The sequence below is a fragment of the Marmota marmota genome, unplaced genomic scaffold (assembly GCF_001458135.2).
Source record: "Marmota marmota marmota unplaced genomic scaffold, marMar, whole genome shotgun sequence".
NCBI classification, from domain to species: Eukaryota; Metazoa; Chordata; class Mammalia; order Rodentia; family Sciuridae; genus Marmota; species Marmota marmota.
In genome coordinates this window covers 3,813,469-3,832,483 of record NW_026000153.1, presented here as the reverse complement: position 1 = coordinate 3,832,483, position 19,015 = coordinate 3,813,469, and the positions used below count along the sequence as shown (strand labels likewise).

The window sequence follows — 19,015 nt, the reverse complement described above, 5'->3', positions numbered from 1 at the left end:
ATATATATATATATATATATATATATATATATATATATATATAATTTATTTTATTTTTATTTTTATTTTTGGTACTGGGGATTTAACCCAGGGGCACTTTACCATGGAGCCACATATCCAGCCCATTTTATGTTTTATTTTGAGACAAGGTCTTGCTGAGTTGCATAGGTCCTCACTAAGTTGCTGAGGCTGTCTTTGAACTTGCAATCCTCCTGCCTGGGCCTCCCAGGTTGCTGGGATTACAGGTGTGTGCCACTGTGCCTGGCAATATTTAAAAATTTTGATGAAGCTAAATTTATGTGTTTTGTCATTTGTGCTTTTGGTGTTATGTGTAAGAAGGCTTTGTCTCACTGATAATTCCTTCTGTACTGTCTTTTTCTTAAGGTCTTCTTAATTTGAGGATAACTGAGTTCTTTTACTCTAAAAAATTATAAGATTACTATGCTAATTAAAATAGGGACAAATTGTAGTCTACCTTAAATGTTATTGTTCTTTTTTAGTACATATTTTAAAGTTGTGCAGATCACAAAAGGTAATTTTCTTGTTGAGCCTTTTCATCTCAGTGAACTCTAAAATTCTGTAGTCTTAATATAATTTTAAAAAAGAATTTTTGTTTTTTTTTTGTGGCATATGATACCACTACCCTTATTTCTAGCAATATGCCTTTGACATATAAATGCAATAATGTTTGCTGCATTGCAAATATAAACATAATCACATGGCTCTTTCAAGTTAGTTTAACAAATTATTTCTGAGAACACATAGTCTAGATTATCAGTAACATTCTGGCTCTTCTGGGTGAGGCTTTGTCAGTACATAATTTATGATGATGGGATCCGAGGGGTGCTGGAATTGTGGTCTTGGAAAAATTGTTACTGTCTTTAGTGTTCAAAAGGACAGTTTCTTTGCATTTGTCTCTTCTCCCTTGTAAGAACACCCACCCCATGTCAGTCATCAAACTGAGTGCTTTTGTCAGATAAGGGAACTAAGACTGAGACACCAAAAATGTCATGTGAATTATCTAATCACTACTGTTCAAAGTGTGGTCTGAAGACTGAGTCTAATCTGTGATCTGTTGATCTGTGATCTATGTGTTACTGGTCTACATGTGACAATCTTAAGTACAGAAATTAAGAATAAGCTCTAAGGAATATTGATAACAATTTGACATTTCTGCTTTATCCAAGTACATAGCCATTTCTTCCTAGCAATCTATGTTTATTGCTTTTTATGTTTTGTTGTTCATTTTTACAAAAATATTGATTTGTAATATCTTGGGGCAGGGTGTGGTGGTCCTTTAGTCACAGATAGGAGTATTGATTTACGATCAAGAGAATTATTACAGGAATCTCAGAACTATAACTTATACTTCCTGGGCCATTTTCTTTTCTTTCTTTTTGTCCCCTGCCCCTATATCTTTCTTTGTGCCTTCCTCCATATTGATAACCATGTTTTAATTGGAATATTAGGTTTATATTTTCTATGGAGAAAATTTAGGGATAGTCCCACATTTTTTTTATAAAGTGTACTTTCAGATTCCAATGTCCTATGAGATAATGTGTCTTTTCATGTGAAAGTCAAGCAATGGGTGTCTCAAAGCTTTTTACTTGGAGTATCTAGAGAAAAGGGTAGTGTAATTTGAATGTCATCTGGTTCTTTTTCTTGACTTGAGAAGAACTACATAGACTCTGTCAGAAGTAATGTCATCTCAGAGGTGTGACTTTGGGTTATTTTGTGTAAATGTCTCCAGAAGCTCCTTCTTACTTTTTAATACAATTTATAGAACTGGTTTATTTTGAACCTGCTGATCACTTTTTTTTAACACTGAAAGAGATAAACAAAAATAATAGTACTATGGAGAAAAGGAATACACATATATTTCTTTCATTGAATAGGGCTTATTAATATCCTGGAATATATGTATGCTGTAAACTTCTAATAGGCTTAGAATAGGATTTCTTTGCTAAAAGAAAATGTGTCTTACAGAAGGTGAGGAATTGATATAAATATAAATAAAATAAAATATAAATAGTAAGAAGGGGTAACAGTGTTGTTTGTTTTAGGCAAAGTGCTAAATGGAATCAAAGTTTAATTTAACGATTTTACTGTTAGTTCTATTAGACTGGGGGCGATAAAATGATTAATAAGCTAGGTCACTGCCTCTCATGACCATATGGATTAATAGAGGAAAATGAGATAGAAATATCAACCCTAATTTAAGGCAGACTGGTATAGTAACTCCTATAAGAAATACAGAAGGAGAAAGAAGATGATAATTATGATTGGAATGAAGAAGACCTGCTAATAGGATGGTATTTGAGGCACATTGGGGAGAATTAAGAAGGTTCTTGACATGAAACAAAGATGTAATAGCATTTTAGATTTGTGCAACCTGGTGAAGGGATACATTGGTTAAGACTCTTAATGGGGGGGAAAAAGGAACTGAGCTCAGACTAATTTAGGCAAAGAAAGGGGGGTTTATGAGTTGGCCTGTGAGAGGATAGTTGGCATCTTGCTTCATGCCTACCTAGATCCAGGTAGGTCCTCCAGCTACCTTGAGTTTTCTCATTCACATCTTGCTTTCTATGTGTAGCTGCTCCACCTCCTCTGTGTATGTGAGAGAGATGCTCCAGTTGGTCAGGACTTGGTCATTGTCCAAAAAGGAATGTGTAGTGGGTGGTTAGCAAAAGCTGCTGCTGCTGAACCACATGCAGCTTGTTGGTGGTGCCATCCTCCAAAATTCTGAGAGGAAGCAGTTCAGAGCAGGCAAATACAGATGTCCACTACACACTAGGCTAAATGAAAGTATGACTAAACTTATATGCCGTAAAGCCTGTAAAAAGAGAAGGGAAAAAGGAATGACTGAGATAGATCGTAGTCTTAGGTATATGGTCAGCAGTGGGTATTTCATTAGATGAGAGTAATTACTTTAAAGCAGTGAGTTGAAACCATTATTTAGCATGTTAAAATTTGAATTGATTCGTAGAGAGAAGAGCTGGAGGGAAAAAAGTTAGAGCTAACTCTCTAGACTGGTTAATTTTACTTATTTATTTTTTTTGCAGTGCTGAGAATTCAACTCAGGGCCTCCAGCACATGAAGTAGGTCCTCTACCTGTGAGTCACATCCCTGGCCTATGGTTTTTTATTTTTTTAGTTTTAAATTCTAATTTATTAGTGTACCACTTTAATCTTAAAAAAGAAAAGAAAATGTAAAAAACAAAACAAAATAAACAAAAACAGCTCCAAATATAGTTTTATATCATGTTTTTAGGAAGGGAAACTATTCCTTTTTAGACCCACCCCACACCCCAACTTCAAAACATACCATTTAATTGTCTTGGTCATGGTTATTTCCAAGATGAGATTTGATATCATACTTCTATTCCTTCTGTTTATCAGGAAACCTTTGCTTTCCCTTATTGAAGGAGGTTGGTCTGTTTGATCTTGGTATGTTACTTAGAGTATTCTTCATCCTCCTCTTTGCTTCTGGAGGTATTTCCTCTACTTCACTATCTTTACCTTCATTGAAAGCTGCTGCTACTGAGAGGGTTTTGGAGCAAGAGTTGGGAAAGTTTCCTTAGGCTTACCCAATCAAAGTTTGATAGATATGACTGATGCTTTCTTTGTTATATGACTACTTGTGGCAAATCCAAACTTGGAGATCTCTGTAGGCTTTCTTGGGAGGTCTGCTGCTGTTTCTTCAGCCGATCACTTCTCAGAGCTGCATCTGGCACTTTCCCCTTCATTACTGGAACAAACAGTCTTAGCTTCTTCAAGTCTTTTGGTGGCCCCAGCCCACTGTGGCTCTGTAGGCTTCTCTTTTCCTGCTGTATCATTCACCATTGTCCCTGAGGTGGCTATCTTGAACCTTTCTTAAGGTCTGTTTTTCAAGTGAGTCAAAGTTTTTTTTTTTCCTTATTTAAATTGTTTGCTACTTGGCTATCCATTTCTTGCTCTTCTTAGCAAGTGTATGAGTGGAAAAGATTAAATTGATTAAAACACACCCATCACTTTTACTTTTTGGCACTGATATAAAAAAGCACAAAATGTATAGATTAGAGATAAATAAAAGTTAGACTTTTAGATTATTTGAATTTAACTTGTCCTGAACAGACCTGTTTATTATTATTATTTTTTGAATTTGTATGGTTTTATAAAAATCAGTCAAGGGGCTGGGGTTGTAGCTCAGTGGTAGAGTGCTTGCCTCGCATGCATGAGCCCCAGGGTTCGATCTTCAGCACCACATAGAAATGAATAAATAAAAAAAATAAAGATATTGGGTCCATCTACAACTAAAAAAAATTAAAAAAACAATCAAAGCAGTTCACAAAGATACATATATTATATCAAAGTTAAGAAATGAGTTAGGAACACAAGGGCAGAGAGAATGAGGATAGATAAAAAACTAGAGTGAAGCTAGAATTAATATTTGTATCTCAAATGAATGTAATGAGTACTCTAGCTTTTGCTGGGGAACATACATATTTTTATCAGCCAATGCAAAGAGGGAGAAAATGAGCAGGTAAAGGATTTATAGCATTCTTTTTTAAAAATATTTTTTAAGTTGTACATGGACACAATATCTTTATTTTTTTATTTTTTATGTGGTGCTGAGGATCGAACCCAGTGCCTCATACATGTGAGGGAACTGTTCTACCACTGAGCTATAACCCCAGCCTTTATAGCATTCTTGATATAAAAGTAAATCAGATACTCAAGAGATATACAACTAATACTGGGATCCAGTGAAATTTCTTTCAAGGAGACTAAGAAAAGGATGTCTTGGAGATTTCGTAGTAAATAAACTCTTAAAAAGTATATTCAATATTGCTTTGGAGTTTTTTCTTAAAAAAATTTGTTAATGTAGTTATATAGTGTACACCAAAACACAGTTTAGGACACATCAATTTATGTGGGGCAAAATAACAGTCTAGATCAGGAGTTGGCCATCTATGATTTTTGGAGCAAATCTGGCCTGCTGCTATTTTTATAGTAATGTTTGGAATGAAACACAACCACATCCACTTGTTTAGAGTTTATGACTGCTTTCATTTTACAGCAGCAGCACTAAGTATAGTCATGCGGCACATAGAGAGGTTTTGTAAATGATAGACCATGTATAAGATAGGGCCTAATGATATAAATGTCTTAGTTGGTGTAAGGATACCTATCATATTTGCACAACAATGAAATTGCTTAACAATATAATTCTCAGAAGGTATTCCTGTGGTTAATACATGAAGTTTGACTCTAGTTGTGACAGAGATCCTGTGTCCCACAAAATCTCTAGAGTATTTTCTATCTGACCCTTTGCTGTAAGGATTTGCCAACCTCTGGCCTACATACACAATTCTCTAATAGTTTGGTTTAAAATTAAGACAGCATATGAAATATCTAGAGCAGAGGTCTCAAACTGGTAGGCCAAGTTTCAAATTTGGCCTATAGATGATATATTTTGGTTAAATTAGTATTTGTGTTTTAGAAATTTGTGCCAACCAAGAAAAATTCAGAATCTTGCTTTTTTTCTTTTTTTGGTGGAGGGAATTGAATGAACTGGCAATACTGAGTTTGCATTGTATTTGTCTTTCTCTTTAGATCACCATCTTTTTCCAATTTGTATTCCATACTACTCTGTTACCTCCCAGTCCTCATCTTCTTCTACTCTTTTGGTCACTGAATTAGAAAAATAACCAAGGTATGTGTACTTTAGCTATGTTCAAATATTTTATTTTTTGTACTAATACTTGAAAGCAGAGAAATTTAGGATATATTCCCTGACTACTGCTTGGAGTGTACTTTTGTGTTAGTACCTACTAGGTCATACATGTGTTTAGCCAGCAGAATTGGAAGTACGGTTGATATTCTCCTAAGATGAGAGGCTTGGCAAATATTTGTGCCTACATTTAAGACCAAAAAACCCGTATGTGAAAATGGGCTAAAAGATTTGGATTAGAGGCAGGCTAAATTTTCGGCAGAAAATAATTCTAGTTCTATCCTAACAAAAAGACAAATGGATTGTTGAGGACTAAGTCTCTTAAATTTACTACTTTGGCTCATCAGTTGTCCTACTTAACAAAAGAGATAATGGGTAAAGTAACCATCTTATATAAGGAATGTAGGGCATACAAGAAAATATTTATCAGATTAAGAAGGCAGAGAGAAGGGTTTGTCATGGAAGAGGAGCTGGAAGTAGAGAAGAAAGAGAAAAGATAGGACTTAGTGTACATCTGGTGAGTACAGGCTTGAGAAGGCCTCAGGGGGAAATTCATTGATCAAGGATAAGTCCTGGCACATAGGACATGACCAGTATTAGCTCTTGGCTATTATAGTTACATGTAATATATAATGATTGGCTATTCTGTGGGTAGAGACAAGGGAGAGTAAGTACCTAGAGGAAAAATGGAGGAAAACCAATGGTAGATTGTGTCTGGGCTGAATCCTGATTCTTAGATTCTTTTCTCAAGGAAGTGATAGCATCTTTAAAGAAAATGGGAAAGTGGATAAGAAAGATCAAGGCTGTTGAACTTGAAGGAGTGTTGAGAAAATTAGTCAAAGCTGTTTGAGAGGGAGCCTGAGATATGGAATAGAGATATGGAGAATCACTGATTTATTTGCCTAAACATGTTGAATGTCATGAAAAAGATAAGACTTGCCAGAGAATGTAGAAGGAGATGGATTAGGATGTTCAGAGTGGAGACATCTGCCCCAACTTTCCTCACAGGTAAATCAGGAGAATTGTCACTTTTGTTTCTAAACATATGATCCAAAGTTACAGAATTTTAGAAGCCATTAATTACTTTCACTTAGTATGATTATATAGCCACAGGATACACTTTATCTTGGTAGTTTCTTTGGCATTCATTTGAATGCCGGTATGATCAGCCTTTTCCTTTCTCATTGTTTTTTATTGTCTAATTATTTTCTTCTTTGTAATTCAGGCATCATGTTATGTTACTATGCCTTGTCCTAGCAGCTTAAATAATAATAAGCGGTATTCAAGGGAAACCAAATATAATTCTAGTATCTGCATGTAAGGACTTTAAAGAAGATAAAATTTATATTTCATCAGCTCAAGGGTAACTTGTACAGTTGTGGTTAAGTGCATAGATAACTATATCATAAATACCTTGGTTTAATCCTGGTTTGACATTGTGACTTTGGAAAAATTATTTTCTCTCTAAGCCTTAGTTTCTTAATTTATAAAAATAGGAACAAGTATAATATCTCATAAGATTGTAGTAAAGATAAGGAAGGTCCTGGCACATAGGATATACCCAATATTAGCTCTTGCCTATTATGATGTCGCAAGATATTTGAACATAGGTAATTTAAGTTATGTTGAACAATATTGCATTTAATCATATCATAGCTACTTACATATTACACTGTATACTGTAAGTAGGTAAAAGATGAGTTGATAACACTAGGATTCTTTTTTGTAATTGAATATTCAGTTTTTTACTGTAACCTAACTTTCATGTGGTGATTCATATGTGTCATGGCCTATGTTAAATTTCAGTGATCTTTTTATTTGGATGAGTTGTATTTATCTTCCTGTTTCTGTCAGACGATAGGAAAGTAATAAAATAATAACAAGTGAATTTTATCAAAGTGAACTTGAGAGCCATTAACTGGATAATTTGTTAGAAAAGTGATAATGAGATAAAAATGTGAATTATCCTGAAATTCAGAATGGCTGCATTTTTTGGTTGTCTAATACTGATGTCTTCAAAGTTTTCCTTTGTATGGTAAAAATGAATGAGAGATAAGCATTTTTCTTTACATGGACAATATTTGGGGTTTATATAGTAATAGATGCTTTATTTTAAAATTGTTCCCTGATATATCTTTTCTTGCTTTGTTTTGCTAATCTTAAACTTTATTAATAGGGTGTCTTATTGTCACAAACTATTTCTCCTCTATTGACATTATTTAAATCCTCTACTCTTTTTATTTTATCTAATTTTTATTTTAAAATATATTTTTAAAATATATTTTAATGTATTTTTATGGTTAGAAACCTATGGACCTGTATGATAATTCTGTAAATTAATTATATTCCTCTGAGATGATAAAAGCATTGTTAGCTTATTATTTAGTATAGAAATATGAAGGTTGAACAGCTATTTAGTGCAAAATTATGGTGGAGGAATGTGTCCTAAGGAGTTCAAACACTGATGTTAATTTTGCATTTTATAAGCTTTCAGTCAAGCTATTTGAACACATACACAATTTTTGTTAGATAAGGAAAGATGACTTAGGTGTGGTTTGGGTAAAGTACATCTTCTCAGATTAATTTTTCTATCGATGTGGCTATCAGTGCCCACAATAGAGATTTAGATACAGCTTCAGCAACTCAGGTTAGCAGGGTGTTCCCTATCCTCTGTAACATGCTAGAAAATATAGCAGAAAGGTTTCAGTTAACGTTATCAAATTACTGTGTACCTGAGATTTGACTAATAAAATTTCTAGAAGCTTTATAAATTCAGTCCTTGATCTTATACTTAAAAACTAATTCAGCAGTAAACTTTTTTGCCATATCAAGTATATTTGTTGAAATCTAATTGATATGTCACTAATCGGTGTTTTAGACAAACTCCAAAGGCCATCCATCAATGTAATTGCTAATATATTAAGTGCATCTGTACACATTTACATTGTAAAATTATATATTCTTAGGATTTAAAAATCAACAATACAATTTTTTCCTTAATATCTTTATATTTAAATTTTTTTATTCTAGTGTCTGACCTACTAAAGCTAGAATAATGCAGAACAGCTGTTTTTATAAGTGATAATATGCCAAAGAAAGTATATCATAAGTGATAATATGCCAAAGAAAGGAAGGTGGTAATAAAAGAAAAATAATTTTCCTCAGCATAAGCTTTGGCGATTACTGCTAAGTGCATAGCCGTCTTACATTTTTAAAGCATGACTAACGCAGATACTGAATTTCTCACAATTGTGCAAATTAACCATGTATGCTATCTTTACCATATGATTTGACTTTGAACATGTCTTGAGATGTTGCTGTTTCCTAAACATTCCTTAGATGGCACAAAATGAAAAATTTTTTTTTTCTGAACAAAAACATGAACAAAGAATTTTTTATAAAGTATGCAAGTCAGTTATTTAATTATGAAACCATCATATGCAACCATTATCTGGTCATAAATTTCCTTTTGGAAAATATACAGTTTTAACAGATGCTGTTATTGACTACAAAGCAAAAGGAAAAACAGAAAAAAAAAAGATACATTCATTTTCCCCCTCCACAACAGTTACACAAAAATGCTTTAGTATTTATTGCATGTAAATCATATGCAGTTGAATCAATTTTCAATGTACTTTGCCAGGTCTATGACGAAAAACTGAGATTATATTTTACTTTTTACTACACATTATTTTATCATTGCCAACTAATGTTGGGACTATTTAAACAGTGAAAAATTCTCTGGCATGGTATTTAGAATTTGTTATTAGGGTATCATAGGAAGGATGTACTGAGTTGGTGGTAATTGATTTATCCTCATCATACTGAACCTCCCACTCTTCTTCCACTTTGTCCTCCCTTGGGCAATAATCACAGGGTCGAGCTGCCAATCTGTAGACTTAATTTTTTCCAGCAGTACCATCTGGCTCCTTGGCACCAGAAGTTATATTGGTTCTTTGTGGTTGCTACTGAATTTGTCATATTGTTAGACAGCTTATAGGATGTTCTTGCTATTTGATCCTAATTTTCTTTCAAGTAATTATTGATTATTATTTAGAGAATCTTCCTGTGCTATTTCTGAGAGCATGGCATGATTTTATTGTGAAAACAAACAAAAAATAGAATGTACCTAAACAAGTCGTATGTCAGCCTGGAGCTTCTTTTCCCTGTATTGTTTTCTATTGAGTTCTCCTTTTCAAGAGAGATTAATTTAAGTTAATCATGAAGGTTTTCTGTCTCATTTTAATCCTGTATACCTTTTACAAAATCATTCAAATGTTCATTTAAAATCCTGTTATGAGTGACATCATGTCCCAATTGCGGCAAATTTATAAATCTCTATCAATGACCAGATAACCTTCTAACATCCAGCAGTATTTTATCCATGTTTAAAGATGGCTGCCTGTGTGAATCTTGTATTTTGTAGATGAGGTGATTTTACTGTCATGTCTAATAACAATCATAAACAGTTTAAAAGTAGAATTGTGAAAAGTTCATCTGAGTTTTAGTCATTAAAAAGAATTTCCAAACATATATTTCTACAAACTTAAGTAGTTTTTCCATCTTACATTGTAAACTAGACGTTTTTGATGAAGGCAAAAATTTATTTGCTCATTTGTTTCTAAGAAAAGATCATAAACAAAAATAATTTCTTAAGCTCTTAAAGAATCTGCATAGAAAGCAGATCACTTTGAAAAATATTTATTTTTTTTGTATTTGATTGCATTTTTATTTAGTGGAACAAGATAGACATATCTTTAAGAAAGTTTTTAGAGGCATTCATTCATATATATGAAAGTGTTTTCTCCTGATTTTAACATCTCAATTAGATTCTATGTTATCTGTTAGTTTATAATAAAGACAGGATACTGATATGTTAAAAATATTTATTTTGAATTCTTTTTGTGGCTGGCATAATGATATTTGAAGTTCTTAAACAGAGATTTAGCTGGGATTATTTTAGTACTACTGTATTAGAAGTAGTATTTTAATATTACTCTATTAGAAGCCCACTAACCATAAACTGGACTTTTCAGAGTATTTTCAGAATGTTAGATAAAATATACAGTTAAATTACTGTCATTTGGTTATGATGTGATGTTAAAATCCAGTTGTTTATAATTTTTAGGTTTTAAGTATGTAAAGGAAATGAGCAATAAATGTCACTGTAAGAAGAGCTAAATCAGATGTCAGTGAGATGATTCATGTGCTAACTGAAATAGTTAGCATGCATTTTATTCCACTGTCTAGCAGGAGGAGGTGGGCTATAGAAAAATGAATTCTTCACTAAATAATTCACAACAATTATATCAAATTTTAATAACTTGAACTAAGAAGGCATACATATGATTCATGTTCTCACAATCACCTACATTAGAGATTAATTGTGCTTTCTTTAAGCAAAAATGCACTGTTACAAATGTTTTTAATTGGCAAATCATGATTAGTTTCATATTTATAGAGTAGCATCATATGATCAGTTTTTAGATATAACCTAAGGTGAAGCTTAAATATCACAGCTAATCTGTTGTCTTAAATGCCATCTCATTAGAATTTGCCCCTAATATCAAAAAATGCCCTGAATTGTTTGTTGGCTTTATCTTAACTCAAATATGTAAAGGGGACAGTAGAGCATTTTTCTTTGGAATCACAGAGAGTTCAGTGACCTTTCTGTGGCAAATTATGTAGAAAGAAAATATTTATATTCATTTAAAATAACCTCCGTGAAGAAATAGTCTCATTACCCTGTTTGATCAATTTCTTGTAGCCTGAGCTGTAGCATGCTGCTATTGCCATTGGTTGATGGAATACACTGAGTAGTGGCTAATGGTGATGGTGCTCATCAGGAAGGGTTCAGCCAGCGGTCAGCAACAAATAATTCAAGACTGTTTCTAAGTTTGTAGCTGGTGGAATTTGCTTCTTACCCCAAGCCAGCGGCATTGCTGAGCTGGGCTATTTGATTAGAAGAGAGGCATATTTGCTTCTTAGCAACTGCACATTTGCACAACCCATAGTCCTCTACTGCCTCCAAAGGTTTTCCTTTTGTGATAGTAGAATAATACTTTATTGTTGATTGACAGACAAAAGAGGTTCTAATACAAGGCAAGCTTATAACCATTTTTGTAGTTGTTGGCTTTTAAATATTTCAGCTACATTTACCATTTTTTGAAAAAGTAGAGACCAAACATATGTATAGTGTAAATAGGTATTGAAATCCCATGTGTTAGAATTTCAATATGCATATTAGCAAGGAGGTTTGCATCGAATGAATTGAATACTTTTTTTGCATAGCAGGTTCAATGGTAGAAAATAAAGTCTGACCCTTGTCGATACTCTGGGTATATGCACCTTCCAACTAGAATTAATGCTAGATAAAATTTAACTAATGTTTTAAAGAAAAACTAATGTTAGCAGAGTTGTTATAGATCTTTTTTCACACTTAAGAACTGGTTTTTAGAAATCAAATTTTGAATTGTGATTGCATTGTGGGCACAGAATTTGGAACATAGTTCTTACAGGAATGAGTCTTCAGAAGAAAATATGTGTCTTTAATAGAAGACAAAGGTATTTATAACCCAGCAGTTAAGAAGCAAGTGAGACAAGATAAATTTGGGAAGGACAGTCTTGAGTTTTATGATCCTGGGAAACCAGGACTGGAAAAAAAGTAGGTTTTTTTTTTTTAACATAGTTTTATGGCTTTTCTCATTGAAACTATATGGTTAGGGCTTGAATCTCAAGATTTTTAAGGCAGATGATTTAAAAAGTAGTGTGACTATAGATGATGCTAATTTTACTCTTGTTATTTTATGATGATTGGTTTTTAGAAAAATAAAAACATATAGTACCATAAAGAAATAGTGAAAAACTATTTTGAGCCAATATATTTTGATATACATGATCTAAATCCATTATTTTGTATAAATTGTTGACATCACTCGCAGTAAAATGAAATTGCATATGTAAGATGAATTAAGGTTAATTTAAAAATATTCTTCTATGAAGTTGTATTTTGAACATAGTAATTTTTTTCCTATTTAAAAGATGTTTGTTCAATTTTTGTCTCCTAAGATTTATGACAGATGAAAGAATTTTCATAATTTAAAATAAACAACCAAAAAAGTGTATTGGTGTGAGTTTTCTAGTTAGCAAATCTTGAAATGTGTTTTGGGACTAAGGGAAAGTTATAGCAAGTGCAGACATTAACATAGACATAAAGTGTGTACGGGCAAATACTCTCATTTCCCAATAACAGGACCTTAGGGCATATCAGTATGCATAATATGGCCATCACTGTATTTACTTACTAATAAATAGCCACTTTAGTGGCAACCTAGAGTCCAAAAAAGGGAAAAGGAGTGAGGTTGAGTGATCTGATATTGCAAGGCAATAATATGCCCCATCGTATCAAGCAGCTGTCCTTTTGCAATTTCAGTTAACATATTTGAAATAGTTCCTTTAAAAACAAATTTGAGCTCTAGGAGGAAATGGAAAATACTTTTAAGAATGGTTTTAAATTGTTTAAAAATTAACTTGCCTCTGAGAAAATTGCCAAAGTTAGCATGTGAGTTTGATGTTATATAAATTAGGATTATAATTTTTGCTAACGTTTTATTTATAAGGTAACTTATGGGTGTTTGATGTAATAAGGAAAATGCTCTTTAAATTACTAAACTCTCTTGCAAATAGTTGCAAAAATGGCATTTAAAAACTAATCTACTACATAAAATTACTTGTATTTGTCTATATCATTACATGGCATTGTTGTTAAGTGCCCTCTCTTTATATACACAGAGCTTTACAAAAGCTTCTTTATTTGGGGGTTTATAGCAAAAGGCAGTTTTCTTAGTGGGACTTAGGGGGATATGTTCTATTATTAACTAGATTCATCCTTCCACCTTTCGTTGTAAATGTAAGTAGTGAAAGTGATGTCCTTTTGGACTCAGGTTTTTACATATAGGTCCATTTGTTAGGGGAGAAGAGGAACAAGGACAAACAGAATTTTCTTATGCTTCTTTTCCAGGTAAAGAGGATATGTGAATAGGGAAGAAGCAAGGTGGTAGGATTGGGGAACAGATTTTGTTGTCTGTTCCACCAGAAATTTCAATGCTTATGTAGTTTCCTTAGGACTCTGAAGTCAAATCAGTAGATAATAAGTATATCAGAATAAATTCTAGTGGCATAACTGGTGAATTATTCTTATTATTAAAGAAGTTATAACCCATAGAGATTAAGTGATTTCCCAAAGCAACACAGCAAGCAGTGGTGGAGTTGAGGTAGAAATTTAGTTCTATTTTTTTCTCTAAAGTGTATGACCTTTTTCCTGTAGGACACTAATACCTTGTCTTGCAGGCTTGCATTCCTTGTTTAGGAAGGAATGTGTGCTTTGGTACTAACAAACAGGAGATGAAATCTCTGATAACTAGCTTTGTAACCAGCCAAATTCCTTGGCTTTTTCTTATTTTTAAAATTAATTAACTCCCTAACTAATTAATTAATGCCATCCTGGGGACCCAACCAAGGGCCTTAAGCATGCTGGGCAAGCCCTCTACCACTGAGCCCCATCCCTAACCCCTTATTTTATTTTTTAAATCTTTTACCTTTTTGGTTAAATTTATTCCTAAGGGTTTTATTTTTTTAGTAGATTAATTTTCCTGAATTTTTTGATAGTTCATTGTTAGCATAGAGAATGCTTGTGATTTTTTTTTTTTGGTATTGTACAACTTTACTGAATTTGTTTATTAGTTCTAATAAGATCATGTTGTCATGTTGTCTGGAAAAAGATAATTTAACATCTTCCTTTCTAATTTGGATGCCTTTTATTTCTTTTTCTTGCCTAATTGCACTGGCTAGAACATCTAGTAGAAGTGGCAAGAGTGAGTATTTTATTCCTGATATTGGAGAAAGTTTAAAACTTTCACCATTGAGTATGATGTTAGCCATTGGCTTTTCCAAATATGACCTTTACTGTGTTGAGGTACATTTATTCTGTACTTACTTTGTTGAGCCACTTGACTTCTTTAAAGTTCATTTTTATTATTAGATTAACTTAAAGATAATAATACCTATTATATGAGTTTTTTGAGGTTCAAATGAGATAGTATATGCAGATATTCTTTGTGAATCTAAAAATGCTTTACAATAAGGAATTGTTGTTGTTTTGATTTAATAGGTAGTAGACCTAAGGTCTAGATAGTTTGAGGAAGTTAAATTTATGTTTCTTTATTTCTAACCATGGGAATGATAGATTGTGTTTTTAGTTCTGAAAGGGACTTAGTCATTTAGAATCATACTTCTTTGGTGAAAACCTAAGACATAGAATGGTTAGGCAGCTTCTCAAGGTCATGTATCTAATTAATGTTATCACCACTATTACTAGCAGCTACCGTTTATTAGATTTCAGTTTACTGGATACTGTGCTGATTATTTCTTGCATATTATTTCAAATCATCATAAGCTTGATATAGGAAGTGTATATCATTTTACTGATAAACAGATTTAGGTTGATTACACAGCTTGAAAGTGGGAAAGCCAGGATTCAAACCAGAATCTCACTGTAGTATTTGTATTCCTAGTACAGTGTAGTTTGCCTCCCTCACACCTGGTCCCAAATTTTAGCCTTTTGATTCTACTTAGTGAAACTTGATCTCCTCATAACCACATCTATCTGTTCTCTAAAGAATCTGTTAATATTAGGAAGTATAAAGTTTGAATCATTTAAGTAGTTCTTTGTTCATCTGCTTAAAGAAAAATGAATATTGACAGATGTGGTGGTACATGCCTGGAACACTAGTTGCTCAAGAGGTTGAGGCAGGAAGATGTTAAGTTCAAGGCCAGAGCACACAATTTAGTGAGACCCTGTCTAAACAAACAAAACAAACAAACAGGGCTAAGGATGTTGTACAGGGTCCCTGGGTTCAATCTCCATTACTGCAAAAAATGAAAAGAAACAAAAATAGTTTCTTTTTTCCCCTTCAGTTATATGAGGGAATCCCTAACACGATAGTAATTCTACTTCATTGTTGTTTTTTTTTTGGTGGGGGGGTGGGATGGAATTTTTTGTGACAATAGGTATGAAGACTTATTAGTTGACATAGATATTAGTAAAATAAACTTCATTAAAAAGCTATAATCACCTATTATTTTCCTTAAGAAGGGAAGTAGTAGTGGTAACCTGTATTCTAAAACTGGTAGGTATAGTATGTATGCTTTTAAAGTAGATGATATTTATTTTTCTCATGAAAGATTTCTTAGTACAGTTTTGCTCAGATTAATAGAGAAATCAGTTTGTACTCCAAAAGTACAGAATGCCTAGGAAACAGGTGGTGGCAGCTTCATGATATTCAGTGCAGTGGGAGAAACTGGTCAGTATCAAATAGATAACAAAAGTGAGTTTGACAATAAGCATTTAATTATGGGTTGGCTCATTTTTCCAGAGTGGCATTTTAATTTCTCCCTCAAAAATACTAAAGTGAAATCTTATGATAATGTGCTTTCATAGGGCCTGTTCAATGGGACTGCCTTATAGTGAGATCACTTTTATAAGGTTGTTCTTTTGTCGTTTCAGTAACTAATTCTTTTTTTCTGATGTCTAATATTGTTCACCTTTCAATGCACGAATTTTATTTTATATATTACAGAATTTTAATAAGGGTAGAGCATGATGTAATTGTTACATGAAATATTGCTTTTGTAATAGCCATTTTATTTTATTATAGTATATTTTTTAAGTAAAATTTGAGATAAATTAAGAAAAACATAAGGAAATTTAGAATAGGTGTTTTGAGGAAAATTCTCCCAAATACAAAAAGACACTAATAAGAATTAATCATTATCTTGTTAGGGAGATATTAAATAAGACAAGATCTTTGCCTAAAGATAAAATTTGCAGAATAAAAGCTAATGGTGATGTAATATAAACTATTACATTGTATTGACTTTGAGTAACCAAAACTTAATTATCTAGTTTTTCTTCTCAATCTTATTTTTAGGTTAAAAAAGACAGATAAGGGGGTGGGGCTTTGGCTCAGTGGTAGCACACTTGCCTGTCATGTGTGAGGCACTGGGTTAAATTCTCAGCACCACGTATAAAATAAAGGTCTATCAACAAGTTAAAAAAAAATATATATATATATATGATAAATTCTTATATATTTTTAAAAACTCCTTCTTGAATCTCACCTGAAATCTGTATATTCAGTTTAATAGCCTTTGCATTGAGAGTATGCAACGAATATTCACCTTGCTCTGTTTAGTGATTTCCACCATAAGAGCTGGATACACAACTTTGAAAGGCTAATGAAGTTATTAAAAGTAATGGAGTTACTATGAAGAATTATTAGATCATGGGAAAGGTGGCTACGTGTTAGCAATGTATCCCTGTAAAGATGTCTGTTAGAGTTTTGGAACTATAGTATGAGGTGAGAGAGGATAAGAGAGAAAATAATGCAACCTTTTGCATAATTTGGGATTATACTGTGAACTCATTGAAGGAATGGGAATGAAAGAACAGGGATCTTTGTTAAGTCAGAAAAGAAAAGAAAAAGCTAAAGAAGTAAGGGTGGTTAAACTGTGAGTTAGGTTGCCTTAATGTCATAGAGACATCACTGAGGTGAATGTATGAATGTATGAGGTGAAGATGTCATAGACATGCTCTGGTTGGCAGTCCTAGATGAACCTCTAGCCTATAGCTAGCATCAACTGGAAGCCATGTGAGTAAACCATTGTGAATTTCTAACCCAATTGAGTCTGCAGATGATTGCAGCTCAGCTACCATCACATGGTAAAGAAAAACTGACCAATTGACCTATGCAATCCACTGGATTATTATTATTATTCTTGTTTTTATTGTAGGCCTATTACTCAGGAATGGTGAGGTGAGTAGATCCAGAAATGAATGCCATTGAAAAGAGAGTTTATTATTCACAGTTCCCAAGAGAAGGAGGTATAACATGCCACACAGGGCCATGTGGGAAAGTACCAGGGCTGATTAAGAGGCAGAGAGTGAGGAGACATATGGGTTAAGAGTCTTAATTGTGGTTTCTGTGGGGAAGGCAAGGCAGGGTTAGTATGCATAGAATTGATTAGTTTGAATAATTTTGGTGGGCCCTGGGATACAAGGCTTACCCTTGTTGTCTGATACCTTGTCCTGGAATGATTTAGTACAGGTGGCTTATGGCCCAGAGTTTAATCACTAGACAAAGGAAGTAGCTGTGGGTATGGACTCTGGAGTCATTGACTTGCATTTGAAAGGCACACATGCAGAAGAGACCTTTACTTTCTCTAGGAATTGGCTAGCCCTAGGAAGAACATTCTTTCCAGTATCAACAAGCCCTCAGATGTCAAAATATCAGAAAATATAGAAAACAAAGAGACATAATTAATACAAAGATGAAATGGTTGTTGTTTTAAGGTACTAAATTTTGGGGTATTTAGGTATCTAAAAAATCCATTTATCTGTCCATCCTATCTATCCACTTGTCTTTCTCTCTATCTTTCCACTTATCCTCTTACCTATCAGTAACTACAAATTCATTTTGATAAAACCTCAATTCTGATCTAACACCACAAGTTACAAACAGTTTCTCTTCTGTATTTGTAACTCTGTTGTCCAGTGATAGAAAAACCCTGCTCCCATTATTCTCAATATAGTTTCTCATTTGCTTAGGTGTACAATTCAAAGTAAACAGCAAACTTATAGCAAAAATAAAAGTAAGCTTATAACTTGTTCTCAATACTTATTTCAAGTTTTTTTTTCAGGCAAATTTTACATGCAGTGAAATGTACAAATTCTAAATGTACAATTTAGTGAGTTTTGAAAAATGAATATTTTCACATAACCTGTATCCATATCAAAATATTGTGTTTTCCATTGTCCCAGAAATTTTCCTTATGCTTTTTTTTCAGTGCCTAGCTTGTGCTCCACCCTACTTCCAGCAGACCCTACCATTTTTCTGACTTTTTTCACTGTAAGTTAGCTTTGATGATCTAGAATATTAATACTTTTTTATTTTGTTCATTAGGATCACTCTATTCTAAGATATCATCATCTTATGTCCAATGACTTTAATGGCTTTCTAATGATATCTCTTGACTATAATCTAATTAATTGGTTCTCAAACTTTTTTGCACATTGCTATCTTTAAAAGCTATTGATCACTGGCTTCCCCCAGAAGATATTGATTTAGTGGAATGGGTGTGACCTTGGCATAGGAACTTTTAAAAGCTTCCAAGGTGATTCTAATATGCAGCCAAGTTTAGGAACCATTGGATTTACCAATTTCAGAAATGGAATAGAGCCTAATTC

At 33.1% G+C, this 19,015-nt stretch overlaps 1 long non-coding RNA gene and 1 pseudogene across 1 annotated transcript in view; one reads left to right on the top strand and one right to left on the bottom strand.

Annotated features, from left to right (window-relative positions):
- Nucleotides 1–207: 207 nt before the first annotated feature.
- The window catches only part of LOC125611507, a 22,234-nt gene continuing 3,426 nt past the window's right edge, over nucleotides 208–19,015 (top strand). Inside the window, exons 1-2 of the long non-coding RNA XR_007341669.1 lie at nucleotides 208–3,113; nucleotides 5,595–12,480. This is a non-coding gene — a long non-coding RNA (uncharacterized LOC125611507). The remainder of the gene's footprint in view (nucleotides 3,114–5,594; nucleotides 12,481–19,015) is intronic.
- LOC125611506 lies at nucleotides 3,328–3,842 on the bottom strand (annotated as a pseudogene).